Source organism: Stomoxys calcitrans, chromosome 4 (assembly GCF_963082655.1).
Source record: "Stomoxys calcitrans chromosome 4, idStoCalc2.1, whole genome shotgun sequence".
Taxonomy (NCBI): domain Eukaryota; kingdom Metazoa; phylum Arthropoda; class Insecta; order Diptera; family Muscidae; genus Stomoxys; species Stomoxys calcitrans.
In genome coordinates, this window is record NC_081555.1 from 134,329,145 (window position 1) to 134,356,184 (window position 27,040).

Below are 27,040 nucleotides of genomic sequence, written 5' to 3' on the forward strand. Positions count from 1 at the left end.
ATATGGCCATTTTAAGTTTTCCAACTGAAAATTTCGAATTTTTCAAAGTGATCACGAATTAACCTTAGTTTTGCTGTAGGACGCTTAGTTTAGGAGATATGGCCATTTTAAGTTTTACAACTGAAAATTTCGAATTTTTCGAAGTGATCACGAATTAACCTTAGTTTTGCTGTAGGACGCTTAGTTTAGGAAATATGGCCATTTTAAGTTTACCAACTGAAAATTTCGAATTTTTCAAAGTGATCACGAATTAACCTTAGTTTTGCTGTAGGACGCTTAGTTTAGAAGATATGGCCATTTTAAGTTTTCCGACTGAAAATTTCGAATTTTTCGAAGTGATCACGAATTAAGCTTAGTTTTGCTGTAGGACGCTTAGTTTAGGAGATATGGCCATTTTAAGTTTTCCAACTGAAAATTTCGAATTTTTCGAAGTGATCACGAATTAACCTTAGTTTTGCTGTAAGACGCTTAGTTTAGGAGATATGGCCATTTTAAGTTTTCCAACTGAAAATTTCGAATTTTTCGAAGTGATCACGAATTAACCTTAGTTTTGCTGTAGGACGCTTAGTTTAGGAGATATGGCCATTTTAAATTTTCCAACAGAAAATTTCGAATTTTTCGAATTGATCACGAATTAACCTTAGTTTAGCTGTAGGACGCTTAGTTTAAGAGATATGGCCATTTTAAGTTTTCCAACTGAAAATTTCGAATTTTTCGAAGTGATCACGAATTAACCTTAGTTTTGCTGTAGGACGCTTAGTTTAGGAGATATGGCCATTTTAAGTTTTCCAACTGAAAATTTCGAATTTTTCAAAGTGATCACGAATTAACCTTAGTTTTGCTGTAGGACGCTTAGTTTAGGATATATGGCCATTTTAAGTTTTCCAACTGAAAATTTCGAATTTTTCGAAGTGATCACGAATTAACCTTAGTTTTGCTGTAGGACGCTTAGTTTAGGAGATATGGCCATTTTAAGGTTTTCCAACTGAAAATTTCGAATTTTTCGAAGTGATCACGAATTAACCTTGGTTTTGCTGTAGGACGCTTAGTTTAGGAGATATGGCCATTTTAAGTTTCCGACTGAAAATTTCACATTTTTCAAAGTGATCACGAATTAACCTTAGTTTTGCTGTAGGACGCTTAGTTTAGGAGATATGGCCATTTTAAGTTTTCCGACTGGAAATTTCGAATTTTTCGAAGTGATCACGAATTAACCTTGGGTTTGCTGTAGGACGTTTAGTTTAGGCGATATGGCCATATTAAGTTTTCCAACTGAAAACTTCGAATTTTTCGAAGTGATCACGAATTAACCTTAGTTTTGCTGTAGAACGCTTAGTTTAGGAGATATGGCCATTTTAAGTTTTCCAACTGAAAATTTAGAATTTTTCGAAGTGATCACGAATTAACCTTAGTTTTGCTGTAGGACGCTTAGTTTAGGAGATATGGCTATTTTAAGTTCGAAGTGATCACGAATTAACCTTAGTTTTGCTGTAGGACGCTTAATTTAGAAGATATGGCCATTTTAAGTTTTCCAACCGAAAATTTTGAATTTCTCAAAGTGATCATGAATTAACCTTAGTTTTGCTGTAGGACGCTTAGTTTAGGAGATATGGCCATCTTAAGTTTTCCAACTGAAAATTTCGAATTTTTCGAAGTGATCACGAATTAACCTTAGTTTTGCTGTAGGACGCTTAGTTTAGGAGATATGACCATTTTAAGTTTTCCAACTGAAAATTTTGAATTTTTCGAAGTGATCACGAATTAACCTTAGTTTTGCTGTAGGACGCTTAGTTTAGGAGATATGGCCATTTTAAGTTTTCCGACTGAAAATTTCTAAGTTTCAAAGTGATCACGAATTAACTTTAGTTTTGCTGTAGGACGCTTAGTTTAGGAGATATGGCCATTTTAAGTTTTCCAACTGAAAATTTCGAATTTTTCGAAGTGATCACGAATTAACCTTAGTTTTGCTGTAGGACGCTTAGTTTAGGAGATATGGCCATTTTAAGTTTTACAACTGAAAATTTTGAATTTCTCAAAGTGATCATGAATTAACCTTGTTTTTGCTGTAGGACGCTTAGTTTAGGAGATATGGCCATTTTAAGTTTTCCAACTGAAAATTTCGAATTTTTCAAAGTGATCACGAATTAACCTTAGTTTTGCTGTAGGACGCTTCGTTTAGGAGATATGACCATTTTAAGTTTTCCAAATGAAAATTTCGAATTTTTCAAAGTGATCGCGAATTAACCTTAGTTTTGCTGTAGGACGCTTATTTTAGGAGATATGGCCATTTTAAGTTTTCCGACTGAAAATTTCGAATTTTTCGAAGTGATCACGAATTAACCTTAGTTTTGCTGTAGGACGCTTAGTTTAGGAGATATGACCATTTTAAGTTTTCCAATTGAAAATTTCGATTTTTCGAAGTGATCACGAATTAACCTTAGTTTTGCTGTAGGACGCTTAGTTTAGGAGATATGGCCATTTTAAGTTTTCCAACTGAAAAGTACACACCAAAGTCCTAGGTGGGCTTTGGGGTGTACTTTGAAGAACTAGGACTGGTGATATCGAGAAGGTTACCCGACCACTGAAGTGTGCATCAAACGGAGATCCTTGCAGTTAAACAAGTAATGGAATGGCAAGGACAACGACGATTGGCATAAATATCTTTCAGATAGCCAACCAGCCTTTGAATCTCAAGGGAACATATATTTCTGAATCCAAAAACTGCCCTCGACTTTCGTAGAACTCTCAACGAGATAGCTGGAAAGTGTACAATTCACTTGATTTGGTTACCGGGCCAATGAAATGTTCCAGGGAATTGTATAGCGGACGAGATGTGAGACTAGAAACTACCTCACACATTCTAGGGGAACTGGAATCAGTGGTCATGCCTCAAGCGACATGTTAGCTAAGTGTCCAGGGTGAGACTCGAAGGACAACGGATCTAAAACTATGTGGGCCAATCTAGATTTGAAGAAGTCTACCGCTTCGATGTCGTTGCCTAGAATAGAAGTCTCGGTCATTGCATCGTTCATGACAGGTCGCTGTCTGATAGGAAAACACTCTCATAGACTAAGGGTTGCAAGTAAAAATTTCTGCGGTAACTGTGAGGATATCGAGGAAAAGGCCTCTACAGAACATTTACAGCTATACCGCGAGTTAGGTTCTCATTTATTTAAATTTCCAAGATATATGACATTCACAACTTATTCGGATTTTTAAAGATTTCTTATTCAAATTTCCTGTAAATGTGCTATGCCGTTCCATCGAGATTATATGATCCATGGAGGTAATCTGGTCTTTATCGTCCGACCGAATCGACCTTTTGTCGGAAAACTAAATAACAGATTATGTCAAATTTTCGAAGCAATTTTTACCAAGCACACTTACCGACGCATGGCTTGACAAGAACCTAAGAGCACAGCCAATAATAATACAACAAAATAAAAAATTGGCATGATGCGAAACAAGGTGGGAACACAAAACTGACTTGTAACTGCCAGTAAGAGTAGAGCTTTTATAGTTCACAATCAACTTATTACGAAATCCAGGCAAATATTTTTATTTCTTTTTTGTGTAAAGATTTTTGTCTAAACTAGAACTAAATAAATGAACTGAAACTTTTTTGAAATCACACCTTACGTTTTGGTTCTAACAAACTATTTACTGTTACTTGCAATGGGCACGTTGCCTTTGATACGGTTTCTTTGAACATTTTACGGGTTGTCTGTGCAACGAATAAATAATGGGCTATAAAAGCTCTGCTTTAACTAGTTTACCCAGTTAACAGGGGAACTTGAAAGCAGATACATGAAAGCGACATAGAACCGATTAACGAGTTGGTAGCATACTCGGATTGCCAGTATGCTGGAGGGCCGTGGGTTCGATTCGCACAGAGGCCTTGGTTGTTGTTTTAGTAGTGTGTTGTGTTCTATCTTTCATCTGCTTGATTCTATTTAGTGTCAAGATCAAGGAACTCTGCGACTAAGATGGGATCTGGGTCCAAGACGAGTGCATCTGGCTGGCACTGCGATAATAGCCCAGAAGGTATTGCTTAGACAGCATGTAGTTATGTCTTCGCAAATACTGTCGACTTTTTGGATATTTTGCTTTTTGCCTTAGATCCTAGGCACCAAGAGTTTCCTTCACTATAAGTGGGTAGCCAGCAGCCCTCTTAGTGTTTCCACTTTTCGCTTTAGACTTTTTGATGTTGTAGATTTATCCCTTATGCATTTTTTTACTTTGTTAGAAAAATTTTTACAAAATTCGCAATGTTTGTGGTCCTTTTTGTGCTCTTGTTGTCGTTTCTTCTGAATGTTTTAATTATTTTTCTTGATTTTGTTTTTAGATATTTTTTGTTAAATTGTTAGCATAGCTCTGCTAAGCTCGTAACAGGGTGCTGCTAATTGAATGGGTTTGTGTCTCTGCTAGTTAAACTAAACTCTATCTTTACGGACATTAGATCGTCTTAGATTTTTACGCTGATCAAGAATATATATACTTTATAGGGTCGGAAATGGATATTTCACCCCATCCTTTGGTGGTGTGTACAACAAAAAACAACTCCAGCGTTTAATTGATACAACTCAAAACTTAATACCCATATCACTTTATCAGTACCAACGTTTGAATAGGTAATTTCTGGTATGAATAGGTAATTTTAGAGCTATCTCACCTTTAAACTTCCTAAATAGTTGAAATATTTTACTTCCTTTGTGAAATTTTGGCTTAAAGAAGCCTCAAGCATACCTGAAATAAAAAGAAAAAAAATCATTATTATGATTAGTAAAAAAAATTGTTAACAGCCCTTTTTCGGAAAGCTATGTTAGGTATTTAATTTATTCAATTTGTTATTGTTTTTGCTCCTTAACATTACATTTAGGTAATCAATGTATGTTTTTTTTTTTTCATCATAAACTACAAATTCAGTGTTTAAAATAACGCAACTCTATAGTCTGTCTCCATTGGTGTGTACAAACGGAAATTTCCTATTTAAATTGTAACGCATGGTTGTGACACTATGGCACAAATAGAGTTTGCGTTTGCCATAACCAGGCGCCTGCGCAAAGTATTCCATAATATGTGGGAGGGCCTAACAAAGAAAACAAAATACATCCGCCCCAAGCTGTACAGTGAATAAGAGACAAATGGTCTAAAAGCGGTTGCTTGTAGCTAGGTGCGAATTAGACAGCTATTGATTATTAAAAAGTTTAATTTTGTGAGCTACACCAACAATAATGGTAATTATAAATTATATCAAATGTATGCAATTAACTTTAACACATTAACGACGATTGGGTAAAAAATACTCAAGAATAGAGCTGTTTTAGAAAAATTCCAGCTCTAGTTAGGAAAAGAGCATCTCAACGATAATATCTTAACGAAAATTTGGATAAGCGTGAAGTAAAACAAGTAAAAGCGTGCCAAGTTCGCTTGTGCCGAATTTTGGGAACCCACCACCATGTATATGCATACAACATAAATTTTATTGAAGGGCATAATTTTATTCAATATACTAAACTTCTTTCAAACCAGCAAAAATTAATTTTTTTTGGAACCGAAAAAGGATGACCGAGAGACCATTTTAAGTTTTCCAACTGAAAATTTCGAATTTTTCGAAATGATCACGAATTAACCTTAGTTTTGCTGTAGGACGCTTAGTTTAGGAGATATGGCCATTTTAAGTTTTCCAACTGAAAATTTCGAATTTTTCGAAGTGATCACGAATTAACCTTGGTTTTGCTGTAGGACGCTTAGTTTAGGAGATATGGCCACTTTAAGTTTTCCAACTGAAAATTTCGAATTTTTCAAAGTGATCACGAATTAACCTTATTTTTGCTGTAGGACGCTTAGTTTCACGAATTAACCTTAGTTTTGCTGTAGGACGCTTAGTTTAGGAGATATGGCCATTTTAAGTTTTCCAACTGAAAATTTCGAATTTTTCGAAGTGATCACGAATTAACCTTTGTTTTGCTGTAGGACGCTTAGTTTAGGAGATATGGCCATTTTAAGTTTTCCAACTGAAAATTTCGAATTTTTCGAAGTGATCACGAATTAACCTTTGTTTTGCTGTAGGACGCTTAGTTTAGGAGATATGGCCATTTTAAGTTTTCCAACTGAAAATTTCGAATTTTTCGAAGTGATCACGAATTAACCTTAGTTTTGCTGTAGGACGCTTAGTTTAGGAGCTATGGCCATTTTAAGTTTTCCAACTGAAAATTTCGAATTTTTCGAAGTGATCACGAATTAACCTTAGTTTTGTTGTAGGACGCTTAGTTTAAGAGATATGGCCATTTTAAGTTTTCCAACTGAAAATTTCGAATTTTTCGAAGTGATCACGAATTAACCTTAGTTTTGCTGTAGGACGCTTAGTTTAGGAGATATGGCCATTTTAAGTTTTCCAACTGAAAATTTCGAATTTTTCGAAGTGATGACGAATTAACCTTAGTTTTGCTGTAGGACGCTTAGTTTAGGAGATATGGCCATTTTAAGTTTTCCAACTGAAAATTTCGAATTTTTCGAAGTGGTCACGAATTAACCTTAGTTTTGCTGTAGGACGCTTAGTTTAGGAGATATGGCCATTTTAAGTTTTCCAACTGAAAATTTCGAATTTTTCGAAGTGATCACGAATTAACCTTAGTTTTGCTGTAGGACGCTTAGTTTAGGAGATATGGCCATTTTAAGTTTTCCAACTGAAAATTTCGAATTTTTCGAAGTGATCACGAATTAACCTTAGTTTTGCTGTAGGACGCTTAGTTTAGGAGATATGGCCATTTTAAGTTTTCCAACTGAAAATTTCGAATTTTTCGAAGTGATCACGAATTAACCTTAGTTTTGTTTAGGAGATATGGCCATTTTAAGTTTTCCAACTGAAAATTTCGATTTTTCAAAGTGATCACGAATTAACCTTAGTTTTGCTGTAGGACGCTTAGTTTAGGAGATATGGCCATTTTAAGTTTTCCAACTGAAAATTTCGAATTTTTCGAAGTGATCACGAATTAACCTTAGTTTTGCTGTAGGACGCTTAGTTTAGGAGATATGGCCATTTTAAGTTTTCCAACTGAAAATTTCGAATTTTTCGAAGTGATCACGAATTAACCTTAGTTTTGCTGTACGCTTAGTTTAGGAGATATGGCCATTTTAAGTTTTCCAACTGAAAATTTCGAATTTTTCGAATTGGTCACGAATTAACCTTAGTTTTGCTGTAGGACGCTTAGTTTAGGAGATATGGCCATTTTAAGTTTTCCAACTGAAAATTTCGAATTTTTCGAAGTGGTCACGAATTAACCTTAGTTTTGCTGTAGGACGCTTAGTTTAGGAGATATGGCCATTTTAAGTTTTCCAACTGAAAATTTCGAATTTTTCGAAGTGATCACGAATTAACCTTAGTTTTGCTGTAGGACGCTTAGTTTAGGAGATATGGCCATTTTAAGTTTTCCAACTGAAAATTTCGAATTTTTCGAAGTGATCACGAATTAACCTTAGTTTTGCTGTAGGACGCTTAGTTTAGGAGCTATGGCCATTTTAAGTTTTCCAACTGAAAATTTCGAATTTTTCGAAGTGATCACGAATTAACCTTAGTTTTGTTGTAGGACGCTTAGTTTAGGAGATATGGCCATTTTAAGTTTTCCAAATGAAAATTTCGAATTTTTCGAAGTGATCACGAATTAACCTTAGTTTTGCTGTAGGACACTTAGTTTAGGAGATATGGCCATTTTAAGTTTTCCAACTGAAAATTTCGAATTTTTCGAAGTGATCACGAATTAACCTTAGTTTTGCTGTAGGACGCTTAGTTTAGGAGCTATGGCCATTTTAAGTTTTCCAACTGAAAATTTCGAATTTTTCGAAGTGATCACGAATTAACCTTAGTTTTGTTGTAGGACGCTTAGTTTAGGAGATATGGCCATTTTAAGTTTTCCAACTGAAAATTTCGAATTTTTCGAAGTGATCACGAATTAACCGTAGCTTTGCTTAGTTTAGGAGATACGGCCATTTTAAGTTTTCCAAATGAAAATTTCGAATTTTTCGAAGTGATCACAAATTACCCTAAGTTTTGCTGTAGGACGCTTAGTTTAGAAGATATGGCCACTTTAAGTTTTCCAACTGAAAATTTCGAATTTTTCGAAGTGATCACGAATTAAACTTAGTTTTGCTGGAGGACGCTTAGTTTAGGAGATATGGCCATTTTAAGTTTTCCGACTGAAAATTTCTAATTTTTCAAAGTGATCACAAATTAACCTTAGTTTTGCTGTAGGACGCTTAGTTTAGGAGATATGGCCATTTTAAATTTTCCGACTAAAAATTTCTAATTTTTCAAAGTGATCACGAATTAACCTTAGTTTTGCTGTAGGACGCTTAGTTTAGGTGATATGGCCATTTTAAGTTTTCCAACAGAAAACTTCGAATTTTTCGAAGTGATCACGAATTAACCTTAGTTTTGCTGTAGGACGCTTAGTTTAGGAGATATGACCATTTTAAGTTTTCCAACTGAAAATTTCGAATTTTTCGAAGTGATCACGAATTAACCTTAGTTTTGCTTAGGACGCTTAGTTTAGGAGATATGGCCGCTTTTAAGTTTTCCAACTGAAAATTTCGAATTTTTCAAAGTGATCACGAATTAACCTTAGTTTTGCTGTAGGACGCTTAGTTTAGGAGATATGGCCATTTTAAGTTTTCCAACTGAAAATTTCGAATTTTTCGAAGTGGTCACGAATTAACCTTAGTTTTGCTGTAGGACGCTTAGTTTAGGAGATATGGCCATTTTAAGTTTTCCAACTGAAAATTTCGAATTTTTCGAAGTGATCACGAATTAACCTTAGTTTTGCTGTAGGACGCTTAGTTTAGGAGATATGGCCATTTTAAGTTTTCCAACTGAAAATTTCGAATTTTTCAAAGTGATCACGAATTAACCTTAGTTTTGCTGTAGGACGCTTAGTTTAGGAGATATGGCCATTTTAAGTTTTCCAACTGAAAATTTCGAATTTTTCGAAGTGATCACGAATTAACCTTAGTTTTGCTATAGGACGCTTAGTTTAGGAGATGTGGCCATTTTAAGTTTTCCAACTGAAAATTTCGAATTTTTCAAAGTGATCACGAATTAACCTTAGTTTTGCTGTAGGACGCTTAGTTTGGGAGATATGGCCAACTGAAAATTTCGAATTTTTCAAAGTGATCACGAATTAACCTTAGTTTTGCTGTAGGACGCTTAGTTTAGGAGATATGGCCATTTTAAGTTTTCCAACTGAACATTTCGAATTTTTCGAAGTGGTCACGAATTAACCTTAGTTTTGCTGTAGGACGCTTAGTTTAGGAGATATGGCCATTTTAAGTTTTCCAACTGAAAATTTCGAATTTTTCGAAGTGATCACGAATTAACCTTAGTTTTGCTGTAGGACGCTTAGTTTAGGAGATATGGCCATTTTAAGTTTTCCAACTGAAAATTTCGAATTTTTCAAAGTGATCACGAATTAACCTTAGTTTTGCTGTAGGACGCTTAGTTTAGGAGATATGGCCATTTTAAGTTTTCCAACTGAAAATTTCGAATTTTTCGAAGTGATCACGAATTAACCTTAGTTTTGCTGTAGGACGCTTAGTTTAGGAGATATGGCCATTTTAAGTTTTCCAACTGAAAATTTCGAATTTTTCGAAGTGATTACGAATTAACCTTAGTTTTACTGTAGGACGCTTAGTTTAGGAGATATGGCCATTTTAAGTTTTCCAACTGAAAATTTCGAATTTTTCGAAGTGATCACGAATCAACCTTAGTTTTGCTGTAGGACACTTAGTTTAGGAGATATGGCCATTTTAAGTTTTCCGACTGAAAATTTCGAATTTTTCGAAGTGATCACGAATTAACCTTAGTTTTGCTGTAGGACGCTTAGTTTAGGAGATATGGCCAACTGAAAATTTCGAATTTTTCAAAGTGATCACGAATTAACCTTAGTTTTGCTGTAGGACGCTTAGTTTAGGAGATATGGCCATTTTAAGTTTTCCAACTGAACATTTCGAATTTTTCGAAGTGATCACGAATTAACCTTAGTTTTGCTGTAGGACACTTAGTTTAGGAGATATGGCCATTTTAAGTTTTCCTACTGAAAATTTCGAATTTTTCGAAGTGATCATAAATTAACCTTAGTTTTGCTGTAGGACGCTTAGTTTAGGAGATATGGCCATTTTAAGTTTTCCAACTGAAAATTTCGAATTTTTCGAAGTGGTCACGAATTAACCTTAGTTTTGCTGTAGGACGCTTAGTTTAGGAGATATGGCCATTTTAAGTTTTCCGACTGAAAATTTCGAATTTTTCGAAGTGATCACGAATTAACCTTAGTTTTGCTGTAGGACGCTTAGTTTGGGAGATATGGACATTTTAAGTTTTCCGACTGAAAATTTCGAATTTTTCGAAGTGGTCACAAATTAACCTTAGTTTTGCTGTAGGACGCTTAGTTTAGGAGATATGGCCATTTTAAGTTTTCCAACTGAAAATTTCGAATTTTTCGAAGTGATCACGAATTAACCTTAGTTTTGCTGTAGGACGCTTAGTTTAGGAGATATGGCCATTTTAAGTTTTCCAACTGAAAATTTCGAATTTTTCAAAGTGATCACGAATTAACCTTAGTTTTGCTGTAGGACGCTTAGTTTAGGAGATATGGCCATTTTAAGTTTAACCAAAAATTTCGAATTTTTCGAAGTGATCACGAATTAACCTTGGTTTTGCTGTAGGACGCTTAGTTTAGGAGATATGGCCATTTTAAGTTTTTCAACTGAAAATTTCGAATTTTTCGAAGTGATCACGAATCAACCTTAGTTTTGCTGTAGGACGCTTAGTTTAGGAGATATGGCCATTTTAAGTTTTCCAACTGAAAATTTCGAATTTTTCGAAGTGATCACGAATTAACCTTAGTTTTGCTGTAGGATGCTTAGTTTAGGAGATATGGCCATTTTAAGTTTTCCAACTGAAAATTTCGAATTTTTCGAAGTGATCACGAATTAACCTTAGTTTTGCTGTAGGACGCTTAGTTTAGGAGATGTGGCCATTTTAAGTTTTCCAACTGAAAATTTCGAATTTTTCGAAGTGATCACGAATTAACCTTAGTTTTGCTGTAGGACGCTTAGTTTAGGAGATATGGGTATTTTAAGTTTTCCAACTGAAAATTTCGAATTTTTCGAAGTGATTACGAATTAACCTTAGTTTTACTGTAGGACGCTTAGTTTAGGAGATATGGCCATTTTAAGTTTTCCAACTGAAAATTTCGAATTTTTCGAAGTGATCACGAATTAACCTTGGTTTTGCTGTAGGACGCTTAGTTTAGGAGATATGGCCATTTTAAGTTTTTCAACTGAAAATTTCGAATTTTTCGAAGTGATCACGAATCAACCTTAGTTTTGCTGTAGGACGCTTAGTTTAGGAGATATGGCCATTTTAAGTTTTCCAACTGAAAATTTCGAATTTTTCGAAGTGATCACGAATTAACCTTAGTTTTGCTGTAGGATGCTTAGTTTAGGAGATATGGCCATTTTAAGTTTTCCAACTGAAAATTTCGAATTTTTCGAAGTGATCACGAATTAACCTTAGTTTTGCTGTAGGACGCTTAGTTTAGGAGATGTGGCCATTTTAAGTTTTCCAACTGAAAATTTCGAATTTTTCAAAGTGATCACGAATTAACCTTAGTTTTGCTGTAGGACGCTTAGTTTAGGAGATATGGCCATTTTAAGTTTTCCAACTGAACATTTCGAATTTTTCGAAGTGATCACGAATTAACCTTAGTTTTGCTGTAGGACACTTAGTTTAGGAGATATGGCCATTTTAAGTTTTCCTACTGAAAATTTCGAATTTTTCGAAGTGATCACAAATTAACCTTAGTTTTGCTGTAGGACGCTTAGTTTAGGAGATATGGCCATTTTAAGTTTTCCAACTGAACATTTCGAATTTTTCGAAGTGATCACGAATTAACCTTAGTTTTGCTGTAGGACACTTAGTTTAGGAGATATGGCCATTTTAAGTTTAACCAAAAATTTCGAATTTTTCGAAGTGATCACAAATTAACCTTAGTTTTGCTGTAGGACGCTTAGTTTAGGAGATATGGCCATTTTAAGTTTTCCAACTGAACATTTCGAATTTTTCGAAGTGATCACGAATTAACCTTAGTTTTGCTGTAGGACACTTAGTTTAGGAGATATGGCCATTTTAAGTTTAACCAAAAATTTCGAATTTTTCGAAGTGATCACAAATTAACCTTAGTTTTGCTGTAGGACGCTTAGTTTAGGAGATATGGCCATTTTAAGTTTTCCAACTGAAAATTTCGAATTTTTCGAAGTGATCACGAATTAACCTTAGTTTTGCTGTAGGACGCTTAGTTTAGGAGGTATGGCCATTTTAAGTTTTCCGACTGAAAATTTCGAATTTTTCGAAGTGATCACGAATTAACCTTAGTTTTGCTGTAGGACGCTTAGTTTAGGAGATATGGCCATTTTAAGTTTTCCAACTGAAAATTTCGAATTTTTCGAAGTGATCACGAATTAACCTTAGTTTTGATGTAGGACGCTTAGTTTGGGAGATATGCACATTTTAAGTTTTCCGACTGAAAATTTCGAATTTTTCGAAGTGATCACAAATTAACCTTAGTTTTGCTGTAGGACGCTTAGTTTAGGAGATATGGCCATTTTAAGTTTTCCAACTGAAAATTTCGAATTTTTCGAAGTGATCACGAATTAACCTTAGTTTTGCTGTAGGACGCTTAGTTTAGGAGATATGGCCATTTTAAGTTTTCCAACTGAAAATTTCGAATTTTTTTTAGGAGATATGGCCATTTTAAGTTTAACCAAAAATTTCGAATTTATCGAAGTGATCACGAATTAACCTTAGTTTTGCTGTAGGACGCTTAGTTTAGGAGATATGGGTATTTTAAGTTTTCCAACTGAAAATTTCGAATTTTTCGAAGTGATCACGAATTAACCTTAGTTTTGCTGTAGGACGCTTAGTTTAGGAGATATGGCCATTTTAAGTTTTCCAACTGAACATTTCGAATTTTTCGAAGTGATCACGAATTAACCTTAGTTTTGCTGTAGGACACTTAGTTTAGGAGATATGGCCATTTTAAGTTTTCCAACTGAAAATTTCGAATTTTTTTTAGGAGATATGGCCATTTTAAGTTTAACCAAAAATTTCGAATTTTTCGAAGTGATCACGAATTAACCTTAGTTTTGCTGTAGGACGCTTAGTTTAGGAGATATGGGTATTTTAAGTTTTCCAACTGAAAATTTCGAATTTTTCGAAGTGATCACGAATTAACCTTAGTTTTGCTGTAGGACGCTTAGTTTAGGAGATATGGCCATTTTAAGTTTTCCAACTGAAAATTTCGAATTTTTCGAAGTGATCACGAATTAACCTTAGTTTTGCTGTAGGACGCTTAGTTTAGGAGATATGGCCATTTTAAGTTTTCCGACTGAAAATTTCGAATTTTTCGAAGTGATCACGAATTAACCTTAGTTTTGCTGTAGGACGCTTAGTTTAGGAGATATGGCCATTTTAAGTTTTCCAACTGAAAATTTCGAATTTTTCGAAGTGATCACGAATTAACCTTAGTTTTGCTGTAGGACGTTTAGTTTAGGAGATATGGCCATTTTAAGTTTTCCAACTGAAAATTTCGAATTTTTCAAAGTGATCACGAATTAACCTTAGTTTTGCTGTAGGACGCTTAGTTTAGGAGATATGGCCAAGTTTTCCGACTGAAAATTTCGAGTTTTTCGAAGTGATCACAAATTAACCTTAGTTTTGCTGTAGGACGCTTAGTTTAGGAGATATGGCCATTTTAAGTTTTCCAACTGAAAATTTCGAATTTTTCGAAGTGATCACGAATTAACCTTAGTTTTGCTGTAGGACGCTTAGTTTAGGAGATATGGCCATTTTAAGTTTTCCAACTGAAAATTTCGAATTTTTCAAAGTGATCACGAATTAACCTTAGTTTTGCTGTAGGACGCTTAGTTTAGGAGATATGGCCATTTTAAGTTTTCCAACTGAAAATTTCGAATTTTTCGAAGTGATCACGAATTAACCTTAGTTTTGCTGTAGGACGCTTAGTTTAGGAGATATGGCCATTTTAAGTTTTCCAACTGAACATTTCGAATTTTTCGAAGTGATCACGAATTAACCTTAGTTTTGCTGTAGGACACTTAGTTTAGGAGATATGGCCATTTTAAGTTTTCCAACTGAAAATTTCGAATTTTTCGAAGTGATCACGAATTAACCTTAGTTTTGCTGTAGGACGCTTAGTTTAGGAGATATGGCCATTTTAAGTTTTCCAACTGAAAATTTCGAATTTTTCAAAGTGATCACGAATTAACCTTAGTTTTGCTGTAGGACGCTTAGTTTAGGAGATATGGCCATTTTAAGTTTTCCAACTGAAAATTTCGAATTTTTCGAAGTGATCACGAATTAACCTTAGTTTTGCTGTAGGACGCTTAGTTTAGGAGATGTGGCCATTTTAAGTTTTCCAACTGAAAATTTCGAATTTTTCAAAGTGATCACGAATTAACCTTATTTTTGCTGTAGGACGCTTAGTTTAGGAGATATGGCCAACTGAAAATTTCGAATTTTTCAAAGTGATCACGAATTAACCTTAGTTTTGCTGTAGGACGCTTAGTTTAGGAGATATGGCCATTTTAAGTTTTCCAACTGAACATTTCGAATTTTTCGAAGTGATCACGAATTAACCTTAGTTTTGCTGTAGGACGCTTAGTTTAGGAGATATGGCCATTTTAAGTTTTCCAACTGAAAATTTCGAATTTTTCAAAGTGATCACGAATTAACCTTAGTTTTGCTGTAGGACGCTTAGTTTAGGAGATATGGCCATTTTAAGTTTTCCAACTGAAAATTTCGAATTTTTCGAAGTGGTCACGAATTAACCTTAGTTTTGCTGTAGGACGCTTAGTTTAGGAGATATGGCCATTTTAAGTTTTCCAACTGAAAAACCTTGGTTTTGCTGTAGGACGCTTAGTTTAGGAGATATGGCCATTTTAAGTTTTTCAACTGAAAATTTCGAATTTTTCGAAGTGATCACGAATCAACCTTAGTTTTGCTGTAGGACGCTTAGTTTAGGAGATATGGCCATTTTAAGTTTTCCAACTGAAAATTTCGAATTTTTCGAAGTGATCACGAATTAACCTTAGTTTTGCTGTAGGACGCTTAGTTTAGGAGATATGGCCATTTTAAGTTTTCCAACTGAAAATTTCGAATTTTTCGAAGTGATCACGAATTAACCTTAGTTTTGCTGTAGGACGCTTAGTTTAGGAGATGTGGCCATTTTAAGTTTTCCAACTGAAAATTTCGAATTTTTCAAAGTGATCACGAATTAACCTTAGTTTTGCTGTAGGACGCTTAGTTTAGGAGATATGGCCAACTGAAAATTTCGAATTTTTCAAAGTGATCACGAATTAACCTTAGTTTTGCTGTAGGACGCTTAGTTTAGGAGATATGGCCAACTGAAAATTTCGAATTTTTCAAAGTGATCACGAATTAACCTTAGTTCTGCTGTAGGACGCTTAGTTTAGGAGATATGGCCATTTTAAGTTTTCCAACTGAAAATTTCGAATTTTTCGAAGTGATCACGAATTAACCTTAGTTTTGCTGTAGGACGCTTAGTTTAGGAGATATGGCCATTTTAAGTTTTCCAACTGAAAATTTCGAATTTTTCGAAGTGATCACAAATTAACCTTAGTTTTGCTGTAGGACGCTTAGTTTAGGAGATATGGCCATTTTAAGTTTTCCAACTGAAAATTTCGAATTTTTCGAAGTGATCACGAATTAACCTTAGTTTTGCTATAGGACGCTTAGTTTAGGAGATATGGCCATTTTAAGTTTTCCAACTGAACATTTCGAATTTTTCGAAGTGATCACGAATTAACCTTAGTTTTGCTGTAGGACACTTAGTTTAGGAGATATGGCCATTTTAAGTTTTCCTACTGAAAATTTCGAATTTTTCGAAGTGATCACAAATTAACCTTAGTTTTGCTGTAGGACGCTTAGTTTAGGAGATATGGCCATTTTAAGTTTAACCAAAAATTTCGAATTTTTCGAAGTGATCACGAATTAACCTTAGTTTTGCTGTAGGACGCTTAGTTTAGGAGATATGGCCATTTTAAGTTTTCCGACTGAAAATTTCGAATTTTTCGAAGTGATCACGAAATAACCTTAGTTTTGCTGTAGGACGCTTAGTTTAGGAGATATGGCCATTTTAAGTTTTCCAACTGAAAATTTCGAATTTTTCGAAGTGATCACGAATTAACCTTAGTTTTGCTGTAGGACGCTTAGTTTAGGAGATATGGCCATTTTAAGTTTAACCAAAAATTTCGAATTTTTCGAAGTGATCACGAATTAACTTTAGTTTTGCTGTAGGACGCTTAGTTTAGGAGATATGGCCATTTTAGGTTTTCCAACTGAAAATTTCGAATTTTTCGAAGTAATTACGAATTAACCTTAGTTTTGCTGTAGGACACTTAGTTTAGGAGATATGGCCATTTTAAGTTTTCCTACTGAAAATTTCGAATTTTTCGAAGTGATCACAAATTAACCTTAGTTTTGCTGTAGGACGCTTAGTTTAGGAGATATGGCCATTTTAAGTTTAACCAAAAATTTCGAATTTTTCGAAGTGATCACGAATTAACCTTAGTTTTGCTGTAGGACGCTTAGTTTAGGAGATATGGCCATTTTAAGTTTTCCGACTGAAAATTTCGAATTTTTCGAAGTGATCACGAAATAACCTTAGTTTTGCTGTAGGACGCTTAGTTTAGGAGATATGGCCATTTTAAGTTTTCCAACTGAAAATTTCGAATTTTTCGAAGTGATCACGAATTAACCTTAGTTTTGCTGTAGGACGCTTAGTTTAGGAGATATGGCCATTTTAAGTTTAACCAAAAATTTCGAATTTTTCGAAGTGATCACGAATTAACTTTAGTTTTGCTGTAGGACGCTTAGTTTAGGAGATATGGCCATTTTAGGTTTTCCAACTGAAAATTTCGAATTTTTCGAAGTAATTACGAATTAACCTTAGTTTTACTGTAGGACGCTTAGTTTAGGAGATATGGCCATTTTAAGTTTTCCAACTGAAATTTTCGAATTTTTCGAAGTGATCACGAATTAACCTTGGTTTTGCTGTAGGACGCTTAGTTTAGGAGATATGGCCATTTTAAGTTTTCCAACTGAAAATTTCGAATTTTTCGAAGTGATCACGAATTAACCTTAGTTTTGCTGTAGGACGCTTAGTTTAGGAGATGTGGCCATTTTAAGTTTTCCAACTGAAAATTTCGAATTTTTCAAAGTGATCACGAATTAACCTTAGTTTTGCTGTAGGACGCTTAGTTTAGGAGATATGGCCATTTTAAGTTTTCCAACTGAACATTTCGAATTTTTCGAAGTGATTACGAATTAACCTTAGTTTTGCTGCAGGACACTTAGTTTAGGAGATATGGCCATTTGAAGTTTTCCAACTGAAAATTTCGAATTTTTCGAAGTGATCACGAATTAACCTTAGTTTTGCTGTAGGACGCTTAGTTTGGGAGATATGGACATTTTAAGTTTTCCGACTGAAAATTTCGAATTTTTCGAAGTGATCACAAATTAACCTTAGTTTTGCTGTAGGACGCTTAGTTTAGGAGATATGGCCATTTTAAGTTTTCCAACTGAAAATTTCGAATTATTCAAAGTGATCACGAATTAACCTTAGTTTTGCTGTAGGACGCTTAGTTTAGGAGATATGGCCATTTTAAGTTTTCCAACTGAAAATTTCGAATTTTTCGAAGTGATCACGAATTAACCTTAGTTTTGCTGTAGGACGCTTAGTTTAGGAGATATGGCCATTTTAAGTTTTCCAACTGAAAATTTCGAATTTTTCGAAGTGATCACGAATTAACCTTAGTTTTGCTGTAGGACGCTTAGTTTAGGAGATATGGCCATTTTAAGTTTAACCAAAAATTTCGAATTTTTCGAAGTGATCACGAATTAACCTTAGTTTTGCTGTAGGACGCTTAGTTTAGGAGATATGGCCATTTTAAGTTTTCCAACTGAAAATTTCGAATTATTCAAAGTGATCACGAATTAACCTTAGTTTTGCTGTAGGACGCTTAGTTTAGGAGATATGGCCATTTTAAGTTTTCCAACTGAAAATTTCGAATTTTTCGAAGTGATCACGAATTAACCTTGGTTTTGCTGTAGGACGCTTAGTTTAGGAGATATGGCCATTTTAAGTTTTTCAACTGAAAATTTCGAATTTTTCGAAGCGATCACGAATCAACCTTAGTTTTGCTGTAGGACGCTTAGTTTAGGAGATATGGCCAACTGAAAATTTCGAATTTTTCAAAGTGATCACGAATTAACCTTAGTTTTGCTGTAGGACGCTTAGTTTAGGAGATATGGCCAACTGAAAATTTCGAATTTTTCAAAGTGATCACGAATTAACCTTAGTTTTGCTGTAGGACGCTTAGTTTAGGAGATATGGCCATTTTAAGTTTTCCAACTGAAAATTTCGAATTTTTCGAAGTGATCACGAATTAACCTTAGTTTTGCTGTAGGACACTTAGTTTAGGAGATATGGCCATTTTAAGTTTTCCTACTGAAAATTTCGAATTTTTCGAAGTGATCACAAATTAACCTTAGTTTTGCTGTAGGACGCTTAGTTTAGGAGATATGGCGATCACGAATTAACCTTAGTTTTGCTGTAGGACGCTTAGTTTAGGAGATATGGCCAACTGAACATTTCGAATTTTTCGAAGTGATCACGAATTAACCTTAGTTTTGCTGTAGGACACTTAGTTTAGGAGATATGGCCATTTTAAGTTTTCCTACTGAAAATTTCGAATTTTTCGAAGTGATCACAAATTAACCTTAGTTTTGCTGTAGGACGCTTAGTTTAGGAGATATGGCCATTTTAAGTTTTCCAATTGAAAATTTCGAATTTTTCGAAGTGATCACGAATTAACCTTAGTTTTGCTGTAGGACGCTTAGTTTAGGAGATATGGCCATTTTAAGTTTTCCGACTGAAAATTTAGAATTTTTCGAAGTGATCACGAATTAACCTTAGTTTTGCTGTAAGACGCTTAGTTTAGGAGATATGGCCATTTTAAGTTTTCCAACTGAAAATTTCGAATTTTTCGAAGTGATCACGAATTAACCTTAGTTTTGCTGTAGGACGCTTAGTTTAGGAGATATGGCCATTTTAAGTTTTCCAACTGAAAATTTCGAATTTTTCGAAGTGGTCACGAATTAACCTTAGTTTTGCTGTAGGACGCTTAGTTTAGGAGATATGGCCATTTTAAGTTTTCCAACTGAAAATTTCGAATTTTTCGAAGTGATCACGAATTAACCTTAGTTTTGCTGTAGGACGCTTAGTTTAGGAGATATGGCCATTTTAAGTTTTCCAACTGAAAATTTCGAATTTTTCGAAGTGATCACGAATTAACCTTAGTTTTGCTGTAGGACGCTTAGTTTAGGAGATATGGCCATTTTAAGTTTTCCAACTGAAAATTTCGAATTTTTCGAAGTGATCACGAATTAACCTTAGTTTTGCTGTATGACGCTTAGTTTAGGAGATATGGCCATTTTAAGTTTTCCAACTGAAAATTTCGATTTTTCAAAGTGATCACGAATTAACCTTAGTTTTGCTGTAGGACGCTTAGTTTAGGAGATATGGCCATTTTAAGTTTTCCAACTGAAAATTTCGAATTTTTTGAAGTGATCACGAATTAACCTTAGTTTTGCTGTAGGACGCTTAGTTTAGGAGATATGGCCATTTTAAGTTTTCCAACTGAAAATTTCGAATTTTTCGAAGTGATCACGAATTAACCTTAGTTTTGCTGTAGGACGCTTAGTTTAGGAGATATGGCCATTTTAAGTTTTCCAACTGAAAATTAAAATTTTTCGAAGTGGTCACGAATTAACCTTAGTTTTGCTGTAGGACGCTTAGTTTAGGAGATATGGCCATTTTAAGTTTTCCAACTGAAAATTTCGAATTTTTCGAAGTGATCACGAATTAACCTTAGTTTTGCTGTAGGACGCTTAGTTTAGGAGATATGGCCATTTTAAGTTTTCCAACTGAAAATTTCGAATTTTTCGAAGTGATCACGAATTAACCTTAGTTTTGCTGTAGGACGCTTAGTTTAGGAGATGTGGCCATTTTAAGTTTTCCAACTGAAAATTAGGACGCTTAGTTTAGGAGATATGGCCAACTGAAAATTTCGAATTTTTCAAAGTGATCACGAATTAACCTTAGTTTTGCTGTAGGACGCTTAGTTTAGGAGATATGGCCATTTTAAGTTTTCCAACTGAACATTTCGAATTTTTCGAAGTGATCACGAATTAACCTTAGTTTTGCTGTAGGACACTTAGTTTAGGAGATATGGCCATTTTAAGTTTTCCTGCTGAAAATTTCGAATTTTTCGAAGTGATCACAAATTAACCTTAGTTTTGCTGTAGGACGTTTAGTTTAGGAGATATGGCCATTTTAAGTTTAACCAAAAATTTCGAATTTTTCGAAGTGATCACGAATTAACCTTAGTTTTGCTGTAGGACGCTTAGTTTGGGAGATATGGACATTTTAAGTTTTCCGACTGAAAATTTCGAATTTTTCGAAGTGATCACAAATTAACCTTAGTTTTGCTGTAGGACGCTTAGTTTAGGAGATATGGCCATTTTAAGTTTTCCAACTGAAAATTTCGAATTTTTCTTAGTTTTGCTGTAGGACGCTTAGTTTAGGAGATATGGCCATTTTAAGTTTAACCAAAAATTTCGAATTTTTCGAAGTGATCACGAATTAACCTTAGTTTTGCTGTAGGACGCTTAGTTTGGGAGATATGGACATTTTAAGTTTTCCGACTGAAAATTTCGAATTTTTCGAAGTGATCACAAATTAACCTTAGTTTTGCTGTAGGACGCTTAGTTTAGGAGATATGGCCATTTTAAGTTTAACCAAAAATTTCGAATTTTTCGAAGTGATCACGAATTAACCTTAGTTTTGCTGTAGGACGCTTAGTTTAGGAGATATGACCATTTTAAGTTTTCCAACTGAAAATTTCGAATTTTTCGAAGTGATCACGAATTAACCTTAGTTTTGCTGTAGGACGCTTAGTTTAGGAGATATGGCCATTTTAAGTTTTCCAACTGAAAATTTCTAATTTTTCGAAGTGATCACGAATTAACCTTAGTTTTGCTGTATGACGCTTAGTTTAGGAGATATGGCCATTTTAAGTTTTCCAACTGAAAATTTCGATTTTTCAAAGTGATCACGAATTAACCTTAGTTTTGCTGTAGGACGCTTAGTTTAGGAGATATGGCCATTTTAAGTTTTCCAACTGAAAATTTCGAATTTTTCGAAGTGATCACGAATTAGCCTTAGTTTTGCTGTAGGACGCTTAGTTTAGGAGATATGGCCATTTTAAGTTTTCCAACTGAAAATTTCTAATTTTTCGAAGTGATCACGAATTAAGCATAGTTTTGCTGTAGGACGCTTAGTTTAGGAGATATGACCATTTTAAGTTTTCCAACTGAAAATTTCGAATTTTTCAAAGTGATCACGAATTAACCCTAGTTTTGCTGTAGGACGCTTAGTTTAGGAGATATGACCATTTTAAGTTTTCCAACTGAAAACTTCGAATTTTTCAAAGTGATCACGAATTAACCTTAGTTTTGCTGTAGGACGCTTAGTTTAGGAGATATGGCCATTTTAAGTTTTCCAACTGAAAATTTCGAATTTTTCGAAGTGATCACGAATTAACCTTGGTTTTGCTGTAGGACGCTTAGTTTAGGAGATATGGCCATTTTAAGTTTTTCAACTGAAAATTTCGAATTTTTCGAAGTGATCACGAATCAACCTTAGTTTTGCTGTAGGACGCTTAGTTTAGGAGATATGGCCATTTTAAGTTTTCCAACTGAAAATTTCGAATTTTTCGAAGTGATCACGAATTAACCTTAGTTTTGCTGTATGACGCTTAGTTTAGGAGATATGGCCATTTTAAGTTTTCCAACTGAAAATTTCGATTTTTCAAAGTGATCACGAATTAACCTCAGTTTTGCTGTAGGACGCTTAGTTTAGGAGATATGGCCATTTTAAGTTTTCCAACTGAAAATTTCGAATTTTTTGAAGTGATCACGAATTAACCTTAGTTTTGCTGTAGGACGCTTAGTTTAGGAGATATGGCCATTTTAAGTTTTCCAACTGAAAATTTCGAATTTTTCGAAGTGATCACGAATTAACCTTAGTTTTGCTGTAGGACGCTTAGTTTAGGAGATATGGCCAACTGAAAATTTCGAATTTTTCAAAGTGATCACGAATTAACCTTAGTTTTGCTGTAGGACGCTTAGTTTAGGAGATATGGCCATTTTAAGTTTTCCAACTGAACATTTCGAATTTTTCGAAGTGATCACGAATTAACCTTAGTTTTGCTGTAGGACACTTAGTTTAGGAGATATGGCCATTTTAAGTTTTCCTACTGAAAATTTCGAATTTTTCGAAGTGATCACAAATTAACCTTAGTTTTGCTGTAGGACGCTTAGTTTAGGAGATATGGCCATTTTAAGTTTTCCAACTGAAAATTTCGAATTTTTCGAAGTGATCACGAATTAACCTTAGTTTTGCTGTAGGACGCTTAGTTTAGGAGATATGGCCATTTTAAGTTTAACCAAAAATTTCGAATTTTTCGAAGTGATCACGAATTAACCTTAGTTTTGCTGTAGGACGCTTAGTTTAGGAGATATGGCCATTTTAAGTTTTCCAACTGAAAATTTCGAATTTTTCGAAGTGATCACGAATTAACCTTAGTTTTGCTGTAGGACGCTTAGTTTAGGAGATATGGCCATTTTAAGTTTTCCAACTGAAAATTTCGATTTTTTCGAAGTGATCACGAATTAACCTTGGTTTTGCTGTAGGACGCTTAGTTTAGGAGATATGGCCATTTTAAGTTTTTCAACTGAAAATTTCGAATTTTTCGAAGTGATCACGAATTAACCTTAGTTTTGCTGTAGGACGCTTAGTTTAGGAGATATGGCCATTTTAAGTTTTCCAACTGAACATTTCGAATTTTTCGAAGTGATCACGAATTAACCTTAGTTTTGCTGTAGGACACTTAGTTTAGGAGATATGGCCATTTTAAGTTTTCCAACTGAAAATTTCGAATTTTTCGAAGTGATCACGAATTAACCTTAGTTTTGCTGTAGGACGCTTAGTTTAGGAGATATGGCCATTTTAGGTTTTCCAACTGAAAATTTCGAATTTTTCGAAGTGGTCACGAATTAACCTTAGTTTTGCTGTAGGACGCTTAGTTTAGGAGATGTGGCCATTTTAAGTTTTCCAACTGAAAATTTCGAATTTTTCGAAGTGATCACAAATTAACCTTAGTTTTGCTGTAGGACGCTTAGTTTAGGAGATATGGCCATTTTAAGTTTTCCAACTGAAAATTTCGAATTTTTCAAAGTGATCACGAATTAACCTTAGTTTTGCTGTAGGACGCTTAGTTTAGGAGATATGGCCATTTTAAGTTTTCCAACTGAAAATTTCGAATTTTTCGAAGTGATCACGAATTAACCTTAGTTTTGCTGTAGGACGCTTAGTTTAGGAGATATGGCCATTTTAAGTTTTCCAACTGAAAATTTCGAATTTTTCGAAGTGGTCACGAATTAACCTTAGTTTTGCTGTAGGACGCTTAGTTTAGGAGATATGGCCATTTTAAGTTTTCCAACTGAAAATTTCGAATTTTTCGAAGTGGTCACGAATTAACCTTAGTTTTGCTGTAGGACGCTTAGTTTAGGAGATATGGCCATTTTAAGTTTTCCAACTGAAAATTTCGAATTTTTCGAAGTGATCACGAATTAACCTTAGTTTTGCTGTAGGACGCTTAGTTTAGGAGATATGGCCATTTTAAGTTTTCCAACTGAAAATTTCGAATTTTTCAAAGTGATCACGAATTAACCTTAGTTTTGCTGTAGGACGCTTAGTTTAGGAGATATGGCCATTTTAAGTTTTCCAACTGAAAATTTCGAATTTTTCGAAGTGATCACGAATTAACCTTAGTTTTGCTGTAGGACGCTTAGTTTAGGAGATATGGCCATTTTAAGTTTTCCGACTGAAAATTTCGAATTTTTCGAAGTGATCACGAATTAACCTTAGTTTTGCTGTAGGACGCTTAGTTTAGGAGATATGGCCATTTTAAGTTTTCCAACTGAAAATTTCGAATTTTTCGAAGTGGTCACGAATTAACCTTAGTTTTGCTGTAGGACGCTTAGTTTAGGAGATATGGCCATTTTAAGTTTTCCAACTGAAAATTTCGAATTTTTCGAAGTGATCACGAATTAACCTTAGTTTTGTTGTAGGACGCTTAGTTTAGGAGATATGGCCATTTTAAGTTTTCCAACTGAAAATTTCGAATTTTTCAAAGTGATCACGAATTAACCTTAGTTTTGCTGTAGGACGCTTAGTTTAGGAGATATGGCCAACTGAAAATTTCGAATTTTTCGAAGTGATCACGAATTAACCTTAGTTTTGCTGTAGGACGCTTAGTTTAGGAGATATGGCCATTTTAAGTTTTCCAACTGAAAATTTCGAATTTTTCGAAGTGATCACGAATTAACCTTAGTTTTGCTGTAGGACGCTTAGTTTAGGAGATATGGCCATTTTAAGTTTTCCAACTGAAAATTTCGAATTTTTCGAAGTGGTCACGAATTAACCTTAGTTTTGCTGTAGGACGCTTAGTTTAGGAGATATGGCCATTTTAAGTTTTCCAACTGAAAATTTCGAATTTTTCGAAGTGATCACGAATTAACCTTAGTTTTGCTGTAGGACGCTTAGTTTAGGAGATATGGCCATTTTAAGTTTTCCAACTGAAAATTTCGAATTTTTCGAAGTGATCACGAATTAACCTTAGTTTTGCTGTAGGACGCTTAGTTTAGGAGATATGGCCATTTTAAGTTTTCCAACTGAAAATTTCGAATTTTTCAAAGTGATCACGAATTAACCTTAGTTTTGCTGTAGGACGCTTAGTTTAGGAGATATGGCCATTTTAAGTTTTCCAACTGAAAATTTCGAATTTTTCAAAGTGATCACGAATTAACCTTAGTTTTGCTGTAGGACGCTTAGTTTAGGAGATATTGCCATTTTAGGTTTTCCAACTGAAAATTTCGAATTTTTCGAAGTGATTACGAATTAACCTTAGTTTTACTGTAGGACGCTTAGTTTAGGAGATATGGCCATTTTAAGTTTTCCAACTGAAAATTTCGAATTTTTGAAGTGATCACGAATTAACCTTAGTTTTGCTATAGGACGCTTAGTTTAGGAGATATGGCCATTTTAAGTTTTTCAACTGAAAATTTCGAATTTTTCAAAGTGATCACGAATTAACCTTAGTTTTGCTGTAGGACGCTTAGTTTAGGAGATATGGCCATTTTAAGTTTTCCAACTGAAAATTTCGAATTTTTCAAAGTGATCACGAATTAACCTTAGTTTTGCTGTAGGACGCTTAGTTTAGGAGATATGGCCATTTTAAGTTTTCCAACTGAAAATTTCGAATTTTTCGAAGTGATCACGAATTAACCTTAGTTTTGCTGTAGGACGCTTAGTTTAGGAGATATGGCCATTTTAAGTTTAACCAAAAATTTCGAATTTTTCGAAGTGATCACGAATTAACCTTAGTTTTGCTGTAGGACGCTTAGTTTAGGAGATATGGCCATTTTAAGTTTTCCAACTGAACATTTCGAATTTTTCGAAGTGATCACGAATTAACCTTAGTTTTGCTGTAGGACACTTAGTTTAGGAGATATGGCCATTTTAAGTTTTCCTACTGAAAATTTCGAATTTTTCGAAGTGATCACAAATTAACCTTAGTTTTGCTGTAGGACGCTTAGTTTAGGAGATATGGCCATTTTAAGTTTTCCAACTGAAAATTTCGAATTTTTCGAAGTGATCACGAATTAACCTTAGTTTTGCTGTAGGACGCTTAGTTTAGGAGATATGGCCAACTGAAAATTTCGAATTTTTCGAAGTGATCACGAATTAACCTTAGTTTTGCTGTAGGACGCTTAGTTTAGGAGATATGGCCATTTTAAGTTTTCCTACTGAAAATTTCGAATTTTTCGAAGTGATCACGAATTAACCTTAGTTTTGCTGTAGGACACTTAGTTTAGGAGATATGGCCATTTTAAGTTTTCCTACTGAAAATTTCGAATTTTTCGAAGTGATCACAAATTAACCTTAGTTTTACTGTAGGACGCTTAGTTTAGGAGATATGGCCATTTTAAGTTTTCCAACTGAAAATTTCGAATTTTTCGAAGTGATCACAAATTAACCTTAGTTTTGCTGTAGGACGCTTAGTTTAGGAGATATGGCCATTTTAAGTTTTCCAACTGAAAATTTCGAATTTTTGGAAGTGATCACGAATTAACCTTAGTTTTGCTGTAGGACGCTTAGTTTAGGAGATATGGCCATTTTAAGTTTTCCGACTGAAAATTTCGAATTTTTCGAAGTGATCACGAATTAACCTTAGTTTTGCTGTAGGACGCTTAGTTTAGGAGATAAGGCCATTTTAAGTTTTCCAACTGAAAACTTCGAATTTTTCGAAGTGATGACGAATTAACCTTAGTTTTGCTGTAGGACGCTTAGTTTAGGAGATATGGCCATTTCAAGTTTTCCAACTGAAAATTTCGAATTTTTCAAAGTGATCACGAAATAACCTTAGTTTTGCTGTAGGACGCTTAGTTTAGGAGATATGGCCATTTTAAGTTTTCAAACCAAAAATTTCGAATTTTTCGAAGTGATCACGAATTAACCTTAGTTTTGCTGTAGGACGCTTAGTTTAGGAGATATGGCCATTTTAAGTTTTCCAACTGAAAATTTCGAATTTTTGAAGTGATCACAAATTAACCTTAGTTTTGCTATAGGACGCTTAGTTTAGGAGATATGGCCATTTTAAGTTTTCGAACCAAAAATTTCGAATTTTTCGAAGTGATCACGAATTAACCTTAGTTTTGCTGTAGGACGCTTAGTTTAGGAGATATGGCCATTTTAAGTTTTCC

The 27,040-nt window shown here is 34.4% G+C and overlaps 2 long non-coding RNA genes across 2 annotated transcripts in view; both read right to left on the reverse strand.

The window, feature by feature from the left end:
• Positions 1 to 27,040, reverse strand: part of LOC131997106 (uncharacterized) — a 151,679-nt gene that overhangs the window by 77,322 nt on the left and 47,317 nt on the right. The gene's annotated exons all lie outside the window — the stretch shown is intronic.
• On the reverse strand, positions 3,071 to 3,476 carry LOC106095396 (uncharacterized). Its single transcript, XR_001222734.2, has 2 exons — positions 3,388 to 3,476; positions 3,071 to 3,333 (listed from the first exon to the last, which is right to left on the reverse strand). It is a non-coding gene; the product is annotated as an uncharacterized LOC106095396 (long non-coding RNA).